The following is a 19,417-nucleotide window of genomic DNA, read 5'->3' as shown; positions in this document are numbered from 1 at the left end:
GAAGAGCTTCCTCTGAGAGCAGCTGATGTAGGGGATGATGTAGCCGGGGTGATGTAGCCTGATCAAGGATGATGTAACCAGAAGATACACAGGCCACTGTGGCTCCAGCAAGGGGGTCTTGTGGACTCGGGGAGCAGGTTTGAAAGACCAGTGAGAGCTAGATGGGACAGTGCGTAAATTCAGGCCGAGGAGTAGAAACGTCAAACAATTGACAATTTATCCTATCAAAGTTGGATTTTCCAAGACCAGCTCAAATATCAGGACATTTGCCTTTTGCAATTAAGATATCTGCTAAGTGTGATTTAATATTTCAAGTTCTACAACACTTACGTAAATACATTTACATAACTTTGTTTTTCTTAGATTATATCCTGATTTGGTATTTGGAAAATAAAATAATTTATTCAGTCTTAAAATATTTGCTGACTATCTTGTGCCAAGTACAAGACTGAACATTTATGTAATATTTCAGCAATTCCTTATTAGCGGCACTCAGGGTATAACATAGAACAAAAAGAAAAATCTCAGCCCTCATGGAGCTTGTATTCTAGTGGTGTAATAGTTTGCTGGGACTGCCACAGGCTGTCTTAAACAACAGAAGTTTATTTTCTCACAGATAAGGAGACTAGAAATTTGAGATCAAGGGATCAGCCAAACTGGTTCCTTGTTAGGACCATGAGGAAAGGATCTGTTCTAGGCCTCTCTCCTTGTGTCTTCACATTGTCTTTCCTGATACTCGTCCAAATTTCCTCTTCTTATAATGACACCAGTCATACTGGATTAAGGCCCACACTCATTTTTACTTAATTACTTTGTAAAGACCCTATGTGCAAATATGGTCACGTTCTGAGGTACTGGGGGTTAGGACTTGAACATATGCATTTTGGGAAGGGGACAATTCAGCCCATAACAAGTGGGCATTGATGACAGAGCAGTGAATAAAGTCTAGAATGGGGCGTGGGGGGAGGTCCTGGTCACTGTGTGCCAGGCACTGTACCAGGCATGCTCACGCACATCATTGCATTTAATGCTGTAACCAGCCCGGGAGGGCAATATCGTTACCTAAACTTTACAATGAGGAAACTGAGGGCTGACCACGGTAGTTCATATGGGTGTTTGCTTTAGTGGCCCTGTGCTTAATGTTTTCATTGGTCAAAGCGTTGGGAATGAAAATTGGGTCATGGCTGAATGATTCGGATTCAGAAGCAATTTCTGAATGTTAATGTAGAGAGGAAAGGTCATTTTTTTTTTACATTAGGTTCTCAAGAAAAAAAACAAAGATAAAAGTAATATTTGATAATTACCTTTTTTCTCCATGAATAATCCAATATATTATTTTATGAACTAACACTATTATATATACTAACACATTATTACAAATAACCATAGTGATTTATAGTATATATACAACTATCTATTAAATAAATCCTACATTTTTTATAGCAATGATCACTTCCTTTGGATGAGCTAGATTCAAATAAAGTTCCAGGTCACTTCTGGCCTGTATCTCTTGTTTCATCTCCAGAGGAAGAAGCTGGCCTTGGCACAACTCCAATGGAAGGAATCATCATATTACCTGTTCTGCCTGTTTTAATCATGATGCCCCTCTGGTGAAGGAAATGAGATTGCAGATTCAGATTCAGCAAACTTTTATGGGGGACGTACTGTCATGTGGCAGGCCATCTCACAGGAATCCATGCATTTCGTAAGTAGGGAAAACCAAAGGATCATAGGCATTTTTATGAGCATCAATTTTATTCAATTATTTTACAGGGAAAAAAGTACTTAACCTTTTTTTTTTTTTACTTGAGGTAACCAGTGGATAATTTAAAGCATAATTTAAATATTGAAACAATATAGGTATATATTATAGTGTGAAATGTAACATTTGCATGAACTTTCAAGATGAAACTCGTTTCAAAGGAGTTGCTTTTGTCTTGAGCTGTGCCTTTAGTTCGACAGCGATGAGAACCTGCCCTTCTCCTTCCGAGCGCCAGGGTTGGTGCAGGGGTCGTCTTGGGAGGAAACCTTTGGAAAGTTCTGAAATTTCCTTCATTCAGTCTTCATAACAACCATGTGAGGTGTATTATCCTCATTGAGGAGATCAGAAACAGACGTCTGAATAAATGATCTTGCCCTAGTGAACACAGGGAGTAAAGAGTAGAGGCAGGTGTTAAATTCATACTTTCTGACTCCAGTTCCGGGGCATTTATATTGCACTCCACCCACTCCTTGGATGCAAAGGCTTCAGTCCTCCCGAGGCTGCATAGACCTCACAGTTCTGCATGTCCACGTGGTCCAACCTCATTGACTCATGAATCATGCACTTATTGGTGCATTTAATCAATAAATGTTGAGAGCTTACTATGCGCCAGGCTTCATGCTGGATCCAGAGGACACAGTGGTTAGCAACAAAGGCAGAACACAGTTCTCTCCCCCATGGAGCCTACAGTCTAGTGGAAGTACAGATGTTAAACAAATCCCACAAAACACTTGTTTATAAACTTGATCGGTATTAGGAAGCGAAAACATAGGTTGCCATGAGAGGAAAACAACAGGTGAGTTAATTTAGATTAGTGATCAGAGAAGACCTTTTTAAGGAAGTGACCCTTGACCTGGAAGGTTTTGAGCTTGAGTTAGCCAGAAGAAAACTGATTTGCCCTCGAAGTAGTTATAAATTGCGGAAAAGCCTGATGCTGGGCTTGATCTCATATCCCTGAGATCATGACCTGAGCTGAAATCAAGAGTTGGATGCTTAACTGACAGAACCACCCAGGCGCCCCTAACCTTCTGATTCTTGAATCTATGTTTCACATATTCAGTGTTATGCCTTTCCCATGCCAGTCACTTCCCTTCCCTTGGGCTAAATTATCATTTCTCATCCTGTTTTCAACAAATGCATTCTTTCCTCACATTTTTCTGAAATTTTTATAATCAGGTGCAAGAAAATTACTCAAGTGTTTTTTGTTTGTTTTGTCAACTACTTGCCATTTCCATCCCTTAACACAGAAATATCACTAATATAAAAAACAAACATTTTTGGAATCTCTTTCTCTCTCTCTCTACCTACCTGCCTACCTACCTATATATATATATATCACCTGTTTATATTTGGGATCATTTCTTTCTTTTAACTATAAACTCCTGGAGATGGACAGACCTATCTGTGTAAGTTAATATAGCATCTGGAGCTAATTGTAATCACTTCTTAAACTTTTCATAGGTTTTTAAAAGAAGCAAGGCACATCCTTTATGGGGCTGCTAATATGTTTGATGTACCTTTGATATAAAAGCACAGATGAATTCAGAAAGGCACAGCCCAAGATTAGCCTGCTTTCACCTTCTCCTATAAAGTCATCTCTGTCCTCTCTGTCATAACCTGGACATAAAAAACCCAAGTCAGCAATAATATAGTGTATCATCAATTATTTAGGCAAACATACACTTACCTCTCTCCACCCAAGTCAGTCAAATCCAACAAACCTCCTTTGGAAAGTCTGAAGACTCAGAATGCGCTATCTAGAAAGTTTCACCTATCAAAAGGTAAGTAGAGGGGATTTTTCTTTCTAGGCATGATGGAGCAACAAGGACCAGACTTAAATGGCCACCATAATTAATTAGAAATCTGCATAAAATATGAAACAATGGCTTTCAGACGTTGGACAATAGTCTGCTTAAGACTACGATTACTGAAAGAAGAAAAACAAATAAGTGAACTCGGTCATTCCCCTGGCTTTCTGCCTGGAAGCAATTTCTAGACTGTGGACTCAGGAACAGGGACCCAAACAGAATCTGGTAGCCTTGCCGAGTTGATAAGATGGAGGCTGGAGTTTGAAGAGGCTGAGATGGCTAGAGGTAGCGGGGCAGAGTTCTGGGAAGGAGGGGGCTATGCAGAAAAATTTCTCCAGAAATATGTATAGGAGTCTCTTGAGTCTTTGCTGAGTACCAGAACACAAGTGTATAGAATGACACTCCACAAGGTTGGACAGAAAAGACTGGTGAGTTATAGGCTGAATAAATTTCAGAGCACACATGAACTGGGAGAAAGTTTGGTTAGCCAAAGGGGAGAGTCCTTGTTCATCCTTGGAACATTCAGTGGATACCCTAAAGTAATTATATGTTAGTAATAGGTCTGAACTATCCTTCCAGTGAGATACTCTAGACCAGGGGTTGGAAACTTCTTAAATTTACAGATCACAATCATTTTTGGCTTATGGGTCATATGGTCTTCATTACAACTACTCAAATCTGCCATTGTAGTGTGAAAGCAGCCATAGAAAATACATAAGTGAATGGGTGTGGCTGTGTTCCAATAAAACTTTATTAACCAAAAACAAGTGGCCAATCTGTGAGCTGTAGTTTGCTGACCTCTGCTCTAGAACTGCACTGTCCAAAAGAAATATAATGCAAGCCACATATGTAATTTTAAATGTAACCACAGTACAAAGGAAAAAGAAGTAGGTAAAATTAATATATATTTTACTTAACCCTATACTACCAAACTATTATCAATTTGACATGTAATCAATATAAAAATTATTGATGAGGAAGTTTGTGTTCTTTTTCTCATACTAAGTCTTCAAAATCTGTTGTGTATTTTATGCCTATAGCACATCTTAATTCAGATTAGTCACATTTTAATAGCCACATACAGCTAGTGACTACCATATTGGGCAGCGCAGCTCTCACCTCTCTCTAGTAAAGCTTAAAGACAGGTCTTGAAGGAATCAAACTGATGGAACAATTAACTTCACTGCCTGCCAAAACAAAGTCCAATGCTCTTTAAAAGAAGGCAACAATATAGTCACTTAATAATATAACAATAACAAAGTCAGCATCAAATAAAAAAATCACTGGACATGCTTAAAAGCAAGAAAAAAATACAACAAGAAGAATCAGTTAAGAGAAACAGACCTAGAAATGACAAAATAATGGAATTAGCAGACATGATGTTAAGACAGATTTTATTATTATGTATAAGAATTTAAAGGAAAACTAAAAAAAAAAATCAGAAAAAAATGAAGGATATAAAAAAGAACCAATTGTGACTTCTAGAGATTAAAAAAATGCAATATCTGGACTGAAGATTTCAGTGAATAAGATTAACATCAGATTAGGCACTGCAGAAGAAAAGATAAGTAAACTTGTAATCATAGCAATTAAATCGATCCATGATGAACCACAGAGAGAAAAAAGACTGAAAAAAAATTAGATGAAAAGAGGCTTAGTGATTGGTGAGATAATATCAAATGATCTACCATAATTGGGAAAGGAAAGAAAAGAGGACAGAAAAATATTTGAAGAAATAATGACTGAAACACTTCAAAATTCAGTGAAAACTATATTTCATAAATCTGAGAAGCTTAAAAACTCATGAAAAAACCAAACCAATATGAGATCAAGCCCCATGTCCATCTCTGCACTCAGCAGGGAGTCTGCTTGAGATTCTCTCTCTCCCTTTCCCTCTGACCTTCCCCCTGTTCATACACACACACTCTCTCTCTCAAATAAATAAATCTTCAAAACAAAACAAAACAAAACCCAAAAACCAAAGGTGAAATAAAAACATTATCAGAAAAATAAAACTTGAGAATCTTTGTTGCCAGCATATATATACTAAAAGAAATGTTAAACAAAATTATTCAGGCAAAAGCAAAACAACAGCAGATGGAAACTTGGAATACCAGAAATGATAAATATGTGGACAACTAGAAAAGATTTGTTTCCTCATTTTTAAATTTCTTTAAAAGTTAATCAACTATATAAAGCAAAAATAATGACAATGTATTTTTGAGATTTATCAAATGCATAGAAGCAATACGTATGACAATAGCTTGAAGGACAGAATGAGAGCAGTGGAAGTCTAGAGTGTTAAGGATTTATGTTATACATGAAGTAGTATGATACTATTTGAAAGTAAATTATGAGTTAAGATGCATATTGTAAAGTGTAGCACCATCACTAAAATAAAATAATAAATTAAAATATATCTCACCAACTGTGGAGATAAAATGGAATATTAAACAGTACCAATTAACTCAAAAGAAGCAGGAAAAGAAGAAAAAAGTAACGAGAGATGATGAGACAAAATGAAAACTCATAGTAAATGGTAGACTTAAACTCAACCAGACTGATAATTACATTAAATGTGAATGGTCTAAAGACTCCAATTAAAAGTCAGAGATTGCCTGACTAGATAAAAAAAGTAAGATCCTATCATATGCTGTGTAGGAGCAAATCACTTCAAATATATAGGCAGGATAGATTAAAACTAAAAAGAGGGAAAAAGATATACTATGTAAACATAAATTATAAGAAAGTTGAAGTGGCTATATTAGCGTCAGATAATACATGGAATATAAAAGGAATATACTAGGAATAATGATAAAGTATTCAATTTATTGGGGAGATATGACAATCGTAAATAATAGAGCTTCAAAATGCATGAAGCAAAACCTGACAGAATGATTCAGAGTTCTGGGAATCACTTAAATTCTCTGAGGTGAATCAGTTGTGTGGGATTGGGAAAATCATTTAATCTGTGAGTGAAAGTTTACTCCCTTGTAAAATAAAAATAATCACACATATTTCATGGGTATTTTGTGAGGATTAGATAAAAGTATATGTGAAATTAAAAAAAAAAAAAAAAACTCAATCTGACAGAACTGAAAGGAAATTTAAAAATCCACAGTTACAGTTGGAGTATTCAGCACTTTTCAGTTATAATCAATAAAGAAAGAAGGCAAACTCAGCAAGGACTTTGAAGACTTGAATGATACCATCAATCAAGTGTACCTAATTGGCATTCATAGAATACTCTACCCAACAACAGCAGAATTATACATTTTTTAAAAGTTCACCTGGATTATTAATCAAGACAGACCATATGTTAGTCATTAAACAAGTTTTAACAAATTTAAAAGCATTCAAATTATAGGGTTTGTTTGACCATAGTGAAATTAAATTAGAAATCAATAACAGCTATTTGGGAAACCTCCAAATATTTAGGAATCAAATAGCACACTTCTAAACAACACATGGGCCAGAGAAGAAATCATAAGGGAGTTTAAAAAGTATTTTGAACTGAATGAAAATGAAAACACATATTAAAATTTATGAGGTGTAATTAAAACAGTGTCTCAAAGGAAATGTATAACATTAAATGTTAATATTAGAAAACAAGAAAGGTCTAAAATCAATAATTTAAGATTCTATCTTAAAAAGCAAGAAAAGAATATATGTTGGCTAATTGAATTTAAATTTAAAAATTTTATTTATTTATTTTTGAAGACTTTATTTATTTATTTATTTGAGGGAGTGAAAGTGAGAGCCAGAGAGCATGAGCAGGGTGAGAAAGCATGAGCAGGGTGAAGGGCAGAGGGAGAAGCAGACTGTGTGCTGAGCAGGGAGCCCAATGCAGGGCTCGATCCTGGAACTCTAGGATCATGACCTGAGCCAAAGGCAGAAGCTCAACAGACTGAGTCATCCAGGCAACCCTAAATTAAAAAAAAAAAAAAAAAAGGCAAGAAAGGAAGAACAAATTAAACCAAAAAAAAAAAAAATAGAAGGGAGAAAATAACAAAGATAAAAGCAGAAATCAATGACATATAAAATAAAAATAACAATAGAGACAATCATTGAAACCGAAAGCTAGTTGGAGAATATCAACAAAATTTATAAATCCGTAGCTAGACACATTAAGGAAAAAGGGGGAAGACACACATGATCAATATCGGTGACACACTACAGATGCTACTGACATTACAAGGACAGTAAATGGATATTATGAATATTTTGTCATGAAATGCAACAATTTAGATGAATGGGCAAATTCCTTAGAAGATACAATTTGCCAAATATGATTGAAGAAGAAGTAGAAAACCTGAATAAGCCTGATATCTTATAAAGAAATTGAAATATGTACATTTAAAAATTTCCCACAAAGAAAACTTTAGGCCCAGAAGGTTTCACTTGTGAATTCTATCAAACATTCAAGAAACATACCACCATGTCACAAACTCTTTCAGAAAATGGGAGAATGGAATACTTTCCAACTCATTTCATGAGGCCAGCATCACCTTAATATGAAAATTTGAGAGTAATGTTACAAAAGAGGAAAAAAGAGAAACAACAACATGAGACCAATATGACCCATGAAGATAGACACAGAAATCCTTAGCAAATACTAGCAAATCAAGTCCAACAATCTCTAAAAGAAACAATACATCATGGTGGGTGGTTATTTTAGAAATGTCAGAAAATCTCGAGGAAGACCTTTGAAGGTGGGGGTGTGTGCCAATGGGAAGTGGAGAGGGAGCGTCATTAGCCTCAATAGTCTTGATTTTCATCCTTACAGCAGCTAACATTTCTGAGCATTTACCACATTCCAGGAAGCACGTGCAGAACCATATGCGAAGCTCTTGTTTAATCTTTATAAAAACCCTATGAGATAGGTACTGTTGTTGTAGGCATTTTATAAATGAGTAAACTAAAGCAGAGAGAAACTTAAAAACCTGTCCACAGTCCCATAGCTATTAAGATTTGGACCTATATTGTCTGTCTCCAGATCCTGCACCACTCTACAAAGAACTGCTCACTGTCCCTGCTTTCGCCTAGCAAGGCTTATTTCACCACTCCTAAACATTTATCCACTTTTTCAGTCCATAATTAAGAACTTCCATCTGAGTCAAAATATTAAGTAGTTCCAAATGCAAAATACTTCTAAAATAAAAGTATGTGTATTAAATTATAAAACTTATAATACTAGATGGAAGATGTACTCCATTATCCCCTCCTAAATTTTTATGTGGCTACAAACATGGTCTCCAAGAAGTGGGAAAAAAAACAAAGACAACCCCCCCCCAACTTTCCCTTTCCTATGTGTAGAGCAAAATGCTTTTTTTACACCCATCCCCCCTTGTTGACCTAGAATTCAACACTGGTGTAAGACTTGATGGCATATGAGCTTGGGCAAAGTCTTTGAGCCCTGGGAGCTTTATTTTAGTTCTCAGCTTTGTAAAATGGAATGGTTCTGCCTCCCGAGCACGATAGTGTGAGGGTGAGGAAGGTACCCAGGTGAGCTTCGGTATTCTTTTCTTCCCTCTGCTTCTCCCTAATCTTCTCTCCTTCATGATGCTTCTTTAGTTTCAGAAGTTTGAACCTCTCCAGAAAAGCCTTTTTGAAACTTTTTTTGTCCCGTGTCCACAGCGATCACAAACCAGTAGAACCATTATGTACATGTATATGTATAATGAAAGTGATCACCTAATTTATTGTAAAAATTAGGAAAATTATTACTTTTGAAAGTAATAACTATGCTGATCCAACAGGAGTAAACGAGCTATTCTGGGAAAACCGAGCCACATGTCACAAAGCCACCTAATCTTATTTATTTTGATGCATTCTGTTATTTTATCCGTAGTCTATTATTTATTTATTTTTACTATTTTTATTTTTTATTTGTATTATTATTTTTTTCATGTATCCTAGTTAATTATAAAGATGCTTTTCAGGCTCTATTAAATCGAGTTTGTAACCCAGTAATGAATCCCTACCCAAATATTTTGATTCCTTCTAAAGAATGTCTTGTCCGGCCATTAAAATATTCCTAGGATCCAGAAGTGCTGCAGATATGCATACACAAATATGGAGAGGTTCTGGAGAACTGAAGGGGTTCGAATTCCCGTGGGTACACTTATTCTGTTTCTCCTCATTCATTCCTTATCCATTCTTTCCTCCTCTCATTCATCAAATACTTTGAGCACTTCCTCTATTAGCAGCGGCTGGAAACAACCCGATCTCGGATACCAGGACCTACCAGGACCGGGTCCCTGACCTTGAGGAATTCCTGGGTCCTGGTGGGCGGAGGCACCTGGAGATAGATGGTTTCAGGACAGGGAGATAAGTGATAACAGCACAGAGACGACTGAAAGGTCATTGGAGCCTGGAAGAACGATCCACCAACTTTTCCAAGGAGGAAGGGAGGGTTCTGCGGAGAAGACCGACGTTGAAATGTAGGAAGTTCTTGAGGAAGACGTCGAGGCATCAGGGCGCCAGAGGAGCTACTGGAGCCAGCCTCCAGGCTGCTCAATGTGGCCCTCTCGCGAGGTGGGGCAGTACCGGGGCTGATGTGCAGCCCCATCTGTTTCCTTGGGGTTTCTCAAATTTATTTCAAACTTCACAAGAGTACTCACACCCCCTCTTTTTTGGTCTCCCCAACCTAACTGTCCTATCCAACTTACCCTGCTTGAGTTTTCTCACAGCACTTTACACGTTCTAAATATGCTATATCACATCTGGTGTGTTTACGACCTGTTTGGTCCTCCTCCAAGGTAAGCTGAAGGGGAGGATCGTTTATTTCATTCACTGTGGTGTCCCCCAAGCTCCTGGAAAAGTGCTTAGTCCATTCACAATAGGTTCCTGATAAATAATGGGAATGACCTGAAAGAGCGAATTTCTGTATCCATGACATAATTTGTATGTGCTCATCGCTGAAGGAAGGTTTAGAGGAAAATAAAGGCCGACAAGGGACCATTTCTAATAGAATCCTCTTCCTCCCTCCCTTCGACAGCGTTTATTGCTCACCTGCTCCCCGCCAGCCCTGTTTTGAGCGCTTGGATTTCAGAGAACAGAACAGATCCTCTTTTCTATCTTCGTGGTGCTCACCTGCCAGAGTGGAAGAGACGTTAATGAGCTAGGTAATTGCAAATCTGGGATAATCGCTGAGGAAAAAAAAATTCACGATGCTCTGGAAGCCTGAAACTGGACCTCATGACTTGGGCTGGGAGGTCAGGGAAGTGATTTTTTTTTTAAGGTTTTATTTATTTATTTGAGACAGAGAAGCACAAGAGCGGGGAGGGCCAGAGACAGAAACAGACTCCCTGCTTAGCAGGGAGCCCGATGCGGGACTCGATCCTAGGACTCCAGGATCATGACCTGAACTGAAGGCAGTTGCTTAACCAACTGAGCCACCCAGGTGCCCCAGGGAAGTGATTTTTTTTTTTTTAAGATTTATTTATTTATTAGACAGGGAGAGACAGCCAGCGAGAGAGGGAACACAAGCAGGGGGAGTGGGAGAGGAAGAAGCAGGCTCATAGCGGAGGAGCCTGATGTGGGGCTCGATCCCAGAACGCCAGGATCACGCCCTGAGCCGAAGGCAGACGCTTATCCGCTGTGCCACCCAGGCGCCCCCCAGGGAAGTGATTTTTAAGCTGCTTAGAAGTGAACTCAGGCAAAGAGCTGGGTGGGAGAGACAGCATTCCAGCAGAAGAAACAGAATTACAAAGGTCGCAGAGGGGGAGAGAGAATGCCTGAGTGTCTCTGGCAGCTGAGCCAGTGGGGAGGAGGGGCTTAGCTGAACAGAAGAGGCGGGCGGGGCAGACCAGGTAGCCCCAGGTGCGCGCAGGCGGTGAGGATTGGCCCTTTAGCCCAGGAGCAAAGGGGAGCCCTGAGAGGGGTGTCAGCTGGGGGATGTGGAAATGAAAAGATCCTCAGGCTTCAGTGCAGATGCGGGATTAAGGAGTATGGCCGGGCTATGTGACGGTCCCAGTGATGAAAAGCTGTGGGTACGTTAGAGAAATAATTAAGACATAAAATTGAAGTTAATGGCTTTTCTGTACGTTCAGATAAATCGGTGATGGCTTGTATGTATAAGGGTTTTTTTTTTTTTTAAGATTTTATTTATGTATTTAGAGAGAGAGTGAGGGAGGGGGTGGAAGGGGCAGGAGGAGAGGGAGAGAGAGAATCTCAAGCAGAATCCCCACTCAGCGTGCAGCCCATCGCTGGGCTCGATGTCACAACCCCTGAGATCATGATCTGAGCTGCAATCAAGCCAGATGCTCAACCAACTGAGCCACCCAGGCGCCCTGTTTGTATAAGGTTTTTGTTTGTTTCTATGAACCAAACTCTAAATAAAGATGCATTTCGAATTGTTTGTCAGCATTCTCTGTGATATGTGTATGAATATTAGTAAGAATTGAGCCCAATCCACGGTGATCTCGTAGCCCCTGAGTGGCTGGTGGGTCTTTCGGGGATGCAAGTAAAGGAATGCTATCTGGAAGGCCTGGTATAGACCAGGGGAAGGTAATAAAAGCGGAGTGTGTGCTTGTAACCAGTCACGGAACCTGGCCCTCACTCCTTTCCCATCCTTCCTTCTAGCCTGCTTCTTTCTTTCCACGTCCTCCTGTCAGCCTACGGTTTAAGATCAGTGACTCTTAATGTTCCTTGGGCCTTATCCTGATAATAGCGTGCATCCCACACACACAGAAAATGCCATATCAGAAATCAGGAGCCCTGGGACCCCAGACTAAGAAGTTCTGACCTGTAGAGTTTGTAAAATGGCAATTCACAGACAAAAATAAGTGTATTTAGCCAATAAATATATAAAAGATGGTCAAACTCACTAACAAACAATTGAGCCAATGACAAGATAATATCTTTTTTTTTTTTTTAAGTAGTCTCTATGCTCACCATGGAGCCCAATGTGGGGCTTGAACTCAATGACACTGAGATCAACACCTGGGCTGAGATCAAGGGTCTGACACTTAACCTGCAGCCACCCAGGCACCCCACAAGATAGCATCTTCTATTGATCAGATCGGTAATGATTGATAAAACCCAGCTTGGCCATTGTGGGAGGAAATGAGCACTCCTGTATGTTCAGGATGAGTGCAAAATGGAACAGTTTTTGAGAGAGCAACTAGGCAGTACCTTTCAAAATTTTAAATGCCTAGATCCTTCAACCTAGTAATTCCATCCTAAGAAACTATCCTTTAGGAAAACACATGGATGTATGAAAACAGTCAAGGATGTTCACTGCAGCAATGACTAGAAAATTGGGAACTACCTAAATGATCACCAACAGGGAAATGGTTAAATACCTTTGGGACATACCCAGGCCACACAGTGGAATACTATACAGTCCAAAAGAATGCACTTGATCTGTACTGACAATATATTAAGTGAAAAAGCATATTGCAGACCAATACAGTCTCTATTAGAGAACTCACAAAAATATCATTATATATAAATGCTTTTGTATATATTTAGAAAATAAATACATGGATGTACATGAAACTCAAAATAGTGATTAACCCTAGGGAATAGGATTTGGTTGAAGGGATGAGGGAGGGAAGTCTTGAAATCTTCCTCTTTTATTTTGGGCACTTTTATACTGTTTGGATTTTTTTTAACAAGCCTATACTACCTGATCTTCATTCTTAAAAAAAATAAATAATAATAAAGGTAGTGTAAGAATTCTTCCCCTTGAGGTTCTTTTCAACTGTACAGCTCTAACTTCAAAATTTGAGATGGGAGAAGAAGCAAACAGTTAAGATGTGCCCTTGGGTCCTCCTTGGATTGAAATATTTCAGTGATGTCCCATGTGTTGGGGATCAAGTCTAAACTCCTTGGGGTGCCTGGGTGGCTTAGTTGGTTAAGCATTGACTTCAGCTCAGGTCTTGATGGCAGGGTCCTGGGATCAAGCCCCATGTTGGGCTCTGTGCTCAGTGGGGAGTCAGCTTGTCCTTCTCCCTCTCTCTCTGCCCCTTCCCCGCTCATGCTTGCTCTCTCTCTCTCTCTGGCTCTCAAATAAGTAAATAAAAAATCTTAAAAAAAAAAAAAAAAAAGTCTGAACTCCTGAGGTAGCACTGCAGGTTCTCCTAAATTTGGCCACTTGCCTCCCCCTACTGTGTCTTCAGCAATCCTCCAACTCACAGACTCTGCCCTCACCGGAACGTGCTAGGATGTGGATTCCGAGGATTCTCTGGGTTATTGCTACATGTTGGCTACGCCCAGGTTGCTCACTTGCCTCCAAAGACATCCTCAGGCACCTAACATTCCTTCTGTTTCTTTGAGACCCAGTTTAAATCTCACCTCCTCCTAAAGATCCAGCCCACTGGCCAGCGCAGTCTGGTCTGGGCAGGGCGCTGCTCCTAAATGCTCCATGTCCCCGCAGCCCCCCTGTGTTATATTACTTGTGGTGCCCTACTGCCTCCTTGCTCTAGTATGCCGTTGCCCTCTCGGTGAGAACCTACCGAAGGCAGAAGCTGTGTTTTGTGCCGCTATATGCGCCTTGCATATCCCAAGCCTGGCTATTGGAGGCCCTTACCAAGTGGCTGTTGGATTGTACCACGCTCACATCCCCTCTCTGGGATCCACTCATTGGCAGCCTCAAAGAAATATGGGAGACCAGATTTTAAAATTCCTCACAAACTGATTTTTTACATAGAGCATAACTTTAAATTTAGATCCACAAAAGCACAGCCCTTTTGAACTAGAAAGGATTTAAGAGTCATCTAGAAGTTGTTTTCAATCAAGAGTCTGCGAACTAGGAGTGCCTGGGTGGCAAAGCCGGTTAAGCCTCTAAATTTGGTTTTGGCTCAGGTGGTGACCCCGGAGTCCTGAGATCCAGCCCCGAGACGGGCTCTGTGCTTAGTACAGAGTCTGCTTGAGATGCTCTCTCCCTGTCCCTGCCCTTCCCATTTGTGCTCTGTTTCTCTAAAATAAATAAATTAAAAAAAAAAAAAGTCTGTAACCTAGTGCAAGTCTTCATACTCCAAGGCAAAATGAGAAAAATATGAGCAATAGAGCAGATTTTTAAAAAAAAAATCAGGTTAGATGCATTTGGTTTAAATGATGATTTCTTATTCAGAGATAATGTCTCCCTCCCATTTTAAGGCTATTTATGAATTTATGTGCTTGTAGGTTTTTTTTTTTTTTTAGTTTAATTGGTCTATTAAATAAAAAAATCTGGAAACCCTGGCTCTTGTGTCTTTCACCTCAGAACTCAGACCGAGAGAGATTATCACTTTGCCCATAGCCAACAAGGAAAAAACTATCTCAGTCCAGGATTCTTCTGCTGTGCTGTGTAATGCAATTGCGTATGTATACAAATATTATATATGTTTGGTGTGATTGGTTTTCTGTTCAGCATTTTAAATCCAGGAATGCAACAGTCAGTTAACATATTTGTTGTATTACAATGGGAAACAGGCTTGCTGTTTGACAAGTGTCTATAATCATATGGTATTGCTGTCTGTTAGTATCTGGGGAGGTTTGAAGAAATGTCAGAGTCTGGAAATTGTATATATGCAATATTATTATTGACTTTGATATGGAAATAAAGACTGTTTACTACCAAATTTTGGATGCTTTCTAAGTTTGAAAGTGTTATAAGTATCTTAAAAAAAGAATTTAAAGTGACTTTGAGTTTGGCTATTGCCTCGATTCTTATTTTAAACGTCTGAGTGCTGTCCAACTGGGGAGTTCTACTTCTGAGAGTTTATCACGAGAAAATAATGAGAGATGTGTGTGCAGATGTACATATAAAGGTGCTCATTAAAGCCTTTGTGTTAAAGATTAGAAACAAACACAAAGGCCCAGTAATGGAGAATTGGTTAAATACATTTTGACACAGTCCTGTATGGCTGTGTTTTTGCCTCCTTTTGTATACTTGTGCATATTGTCTAATTTTTATCTACTACACATTATACCTATAAGTAAAAAGTTTAAAAATCTTCCTAGCTTAACGTTTTGTCCAAAATAATGTTTCTTACCTGCTTTTCTTATGCTTTTTTTTCCAATTTGACATTTTTAATGTAATTGATAGCCCATCAGATTCAGTATATATATAGAGTCTAAATTTTAGTTTTTCACATTTAGCTTTTATATCTTCTGTTTTTATGTAGTTTAGCTTGGCTTCGTATCCGACACTGAGCGGCTATCGATTAGCCCACAATCCAATGGCAAGCAGTCACTCTCGTTTTGAACACTATAATCTCCGGCATGTTCGTGTTGTAGGCTTGTAAATTCTAATTAACTATCAGTAGGGTCAAGCACAACCGTAAAGTCAAAGATCTAAGGACATTTGAAGGCATAATCGGTCTAAGTATTTTTCCTCTTTAACTGGCTGCCTCTTAGCTCAGAGTAGGAACGTTGGCCATGGGATTTACCAGAGTGCAGCCTGTTGGCCTAAAACCCAGAAGGAATAGCATCTCCAGCATTTCCAGCCCCCAAGAAAGCCTGTTTGAGAGAGGAAGACATGAGATGCTTTATCACACCTTAGCTATGTATGCCTGTGTGCGTACCTGTGCGTGTATCAGTGTGTGCACCAGCGTGTGTGTGTTTGTGTGTGTGGCTGAGAGATGAGGGGGAGGGGGACGGGAGGGAGAGGGGAGAGGGAGGGAGAGAGAGACAATTAATTAAAATTAATTAGCTGTTCTATGTTGACTCTTTCTAGAATGTAAGACACCTGAAGACTAGAACCATGTTCCTGTTCCCCCCACCTACTCCCAGTACTTAGCATGGGTATTTTTTTTACATATGTAGCGTGGATTGAATAAATATTGGTGGAATAAATGCCCGTATGGGTTTGAAAAGCCCCTATTTACTTCTGTTTGTACCTTGTCTAACAGTTTCTACAGCTGCTGTAGCTTTTCTTCTTCCAGTGGCTTCTTAAAGCCATTTCTAGAGGAGGACCATCTCATCACACTAGGGAGGGGCTTGTGGACTATCTGCAGCAGGAGGGGAGACCCGCCCTCGTCCATTGAGAACTTCAGACAGTGGGACCCAGGCCTCAGCCCCGTGCTGTGTCTCTTCTGTGTCCGGCTCCTCCCGTTCCTAGCTGCTCCTGCGTTCTAGATAGTTGTGTGACAGAAGCCAAGCATCTGTTTCGAGGTTCTCCGTAACACAGGCCGGCAGCCTTTTGAGGACAACTGATTTGGATTACCGTGCGGCTGTGGGCAGGCCAGCCATCCCCTAAACAATGGGCGCCTCCATCTTTAATTTGCGCAACATACCGTTCCCCTCCAGAGAGCTGCGGGAAGGCAGGGATTTTTGCCTGATTTGTTCCTTGCTCGTCTCCCTCTCTAAGGACAGTGCATAGATGCCTGCTCCGCGGGCACTCAGGAACTGTTTGCTGAATGAGTGAACAGACGATGAAATGTCCTCATGGCCGTTGAAGACCATCTTGTGTTTGAGGCGCTCTAGTTCGCCCAGTTAAAAACTTGAAACGTGTGCTGTTGATGAACAGGGCAACCCTTTACGGACCCTCTTCCCCAAATTACCGTTCCAATCCTCTGCTGCACAATCCTTCTAAACTGGATTCTACTCCTCCCATTTTCTCTTGCAGAACATGCCGGACCATTAATATTGGCAATCACGTGCTTGTCTGTAGGTTATAAATGTCCAAATTTTCTGATCAACCACAGATTTTATAAATATAACACATCAGCCTTTTTTGGGGGTAAAATGCTATACTTCCAAATCAGTGTTTTCCATAAGAATAGCAATTTTTGCTGTGTGATTCAGAAATTAGACAAGTAGAGATAATATATACTAAACTTAAAATTAGTCTGCCTTCTTTTATAAACAACAAACACCATGTCACTCCCAATTTGTCGTGTCTTGCAGGAAGCTCAGAGCGAAGATTTTGCCCCCTTGTGCTACCTATTTTTACCCTTAACTTTCTGAAACAGTGATTTCACCTGTTTCGCTTCATTACCTTGTTTGTTTAATCTTTTAAAAAAATATACGGCATTATGCTTTGTTGAAAGTGGCCTCAAATTCTTTTTCAGTAGATGGAAAGTTAGAATTAATGAGAAGAAAAAATATTTCCCTAACCATTGACAGGTGCTTTTCAAAGCCTGCATTCCAAGATGCTGTCAATGCCTCCTTCTAACTCACTGGCTATCGACCTTCTTACTGAGCCTGATTTCTCCAGCGTCACCGTGCTGGAAAACATGGGTGTTATGCTAGACATCACAGTGCAGCAGAAAGAACCCTGGATCTGCAGATAGCAGAACTGGGCTCTTATCACAATTTCACTTATTAGTGGAGTGATCTTGGGTAGGTCATTTAATCTCTCTATGCCTTAGTTTCTCTTCTGTACATTGCGTATAAAAATCATGTGCTGTACCTACTGCATTGGGTTCTTGTGATGTAAATGAGATAACACATGTCTACATGTTTTGTAAATATCACGGTTGTCTGCATTTCTGTGTCCCCCACAAATCTGTATGCTCTTCAAGATCAGGGACGACACCTGGTTCATATTTGTATTTCCAAGGTCTGGTTTGTGACCCAAAGATGCATTTTAAGAGAGGGCGCTAGATGTGGGTGACACGAAGTTACCTGTTCTTTTATTTCAGAAAAGCTCCACTGGTGTCTCGTTATTAACAAACCTTGATTGGTCAGCTGGACTTAATTGAATACCTTCTGCATGCTTTCTACTGCCTCTAGGATATTGCATTGAGGAAGATGTATAGAAAAGAAACAGAAAAATGGAAGTGCATGAACACACACACACACGCATTCACACACACACACACACAATCACACACCATTATAGATTCGTACATGTCAGGGGTCACAAAATGGTGACTTGAGGGCTAAATCTGCCTCCAGACAGGCTTTCTTTGGCTCCAACATTAATTATTAAGTGTGCCCCAATAAGGGGCACCTGGCTGGCTCGGTTGGAGGAGCTCACGACTCTCGATCTCGGTCAGGGCTGTGAGCTTCAGCCCCATGTTGCTTGTAGAGATTACTTAAAAACAAAAACTTAAAAAAAAATGTCACCCAATAATTTGAAATCCAAAAATGTGGATCTTCCCTTCTCTTGAAATTGTGAACAGTGGGTCCCACTAGGCCAGGTCCCTCCAAGGGGACGTACAGTTCATCACAGGGGCAGCCCCGTCCCTTGCTGTTGTCTTGTGAACCCCGAGGCAGATAGGAGCTGCTGCCCGTTAGCACATTTATTGTGCCTGCCCTTCAAGAGCATTTGCTGCACACCAGGCACTATTTGTGAGCTCCTTCGTTCCCTGTCTATACCTACCTGTCACAAGTTAAGAAACTGAGGCATTGTCAGTGCGCGGTGGAGCCAGGATTCCAACCCTGGTCATCTGGCTTCCAAGTTCTCCCTGTTAACCCCTGAGCTGTGTCACATCTCGGCAGGGAGAGAAGAATATAAAAAATCATACCCAACTACCGCACGAAGTTGTGCCAGCGCCTCTGGCCGGAGCTCGGCATTCTGTCTAATTAGAGAAGGATTCACAAAGGAAGTGTGCAGAGTGGTGGAGTTTTAAAGATAAAAAGAATCATTAGTCCAGGCATGTTAAATGTACTGTGCACAGGCTTGTTCCAGACCTGAGAGCTGGGCACACGGAGGGCAAGCTGGGCTGGTGCAGCGGAGCGAGGTGCGGACAGAAGACAGACCCGGGGGGTGAGGCGGGGCAGCGCGGCCCCAGCTGAGATCTGATCCCGGAGGAGGAGAGCAGTCTGACCCGCGCCGCTGAGGGAGGGAAGCGATAAGGCCGAAGTCCTGTTTGACCAACGTGATGTGGGATGAATCGGCATTCTTACAGGAGTCCTGCCGGGCTTCATTCATTGCTTTCACAATATCAGAAAGTCAGTTTTGTAACGC

General features: G+C 40.3%; 1 long non-coding RNA gene across 1 annotated transcript; it reads left to right on the top strand.

Moving 5' to 3' along the window:
• The first annotated feature begins 307 nt into the window (after window positions 1-307).
• On the top strand, window positions 308-11,927 carry LOC130543211 (uncharacterized). Its single transcript, XR_008958380.1, has 2 exons — window positions 308-1,705; window positions 10,571-11,927. It is a non-coding gene; the product is annotated as an uncharacterized LOC130543211 (long non-coding RNA).
• Window positions 11,928-19,417: the final 7,490 nt, after the last annotated feature.

The sequence above is a fragment of the Ursus arctos genome, unplaced genomic scaffold (assembly GCF_023065955.2).
Source record: "Ursus arctos isolate Adak ecotype North America unplaced genomic scaffold, UrsArc2.0 scaffold_9, whole genome shotgun sequence".
NCBI lineage: Eukaryota > Metazoa > Chordata > Mammalia > Carnivora > Ursidae > Ursus > Ursus arctos.
The sequence above is the reverse complement of the archived record's forward strand: the minus strand, read 5'-3'. Positions and strand labels throughout refer to the sequence as shown.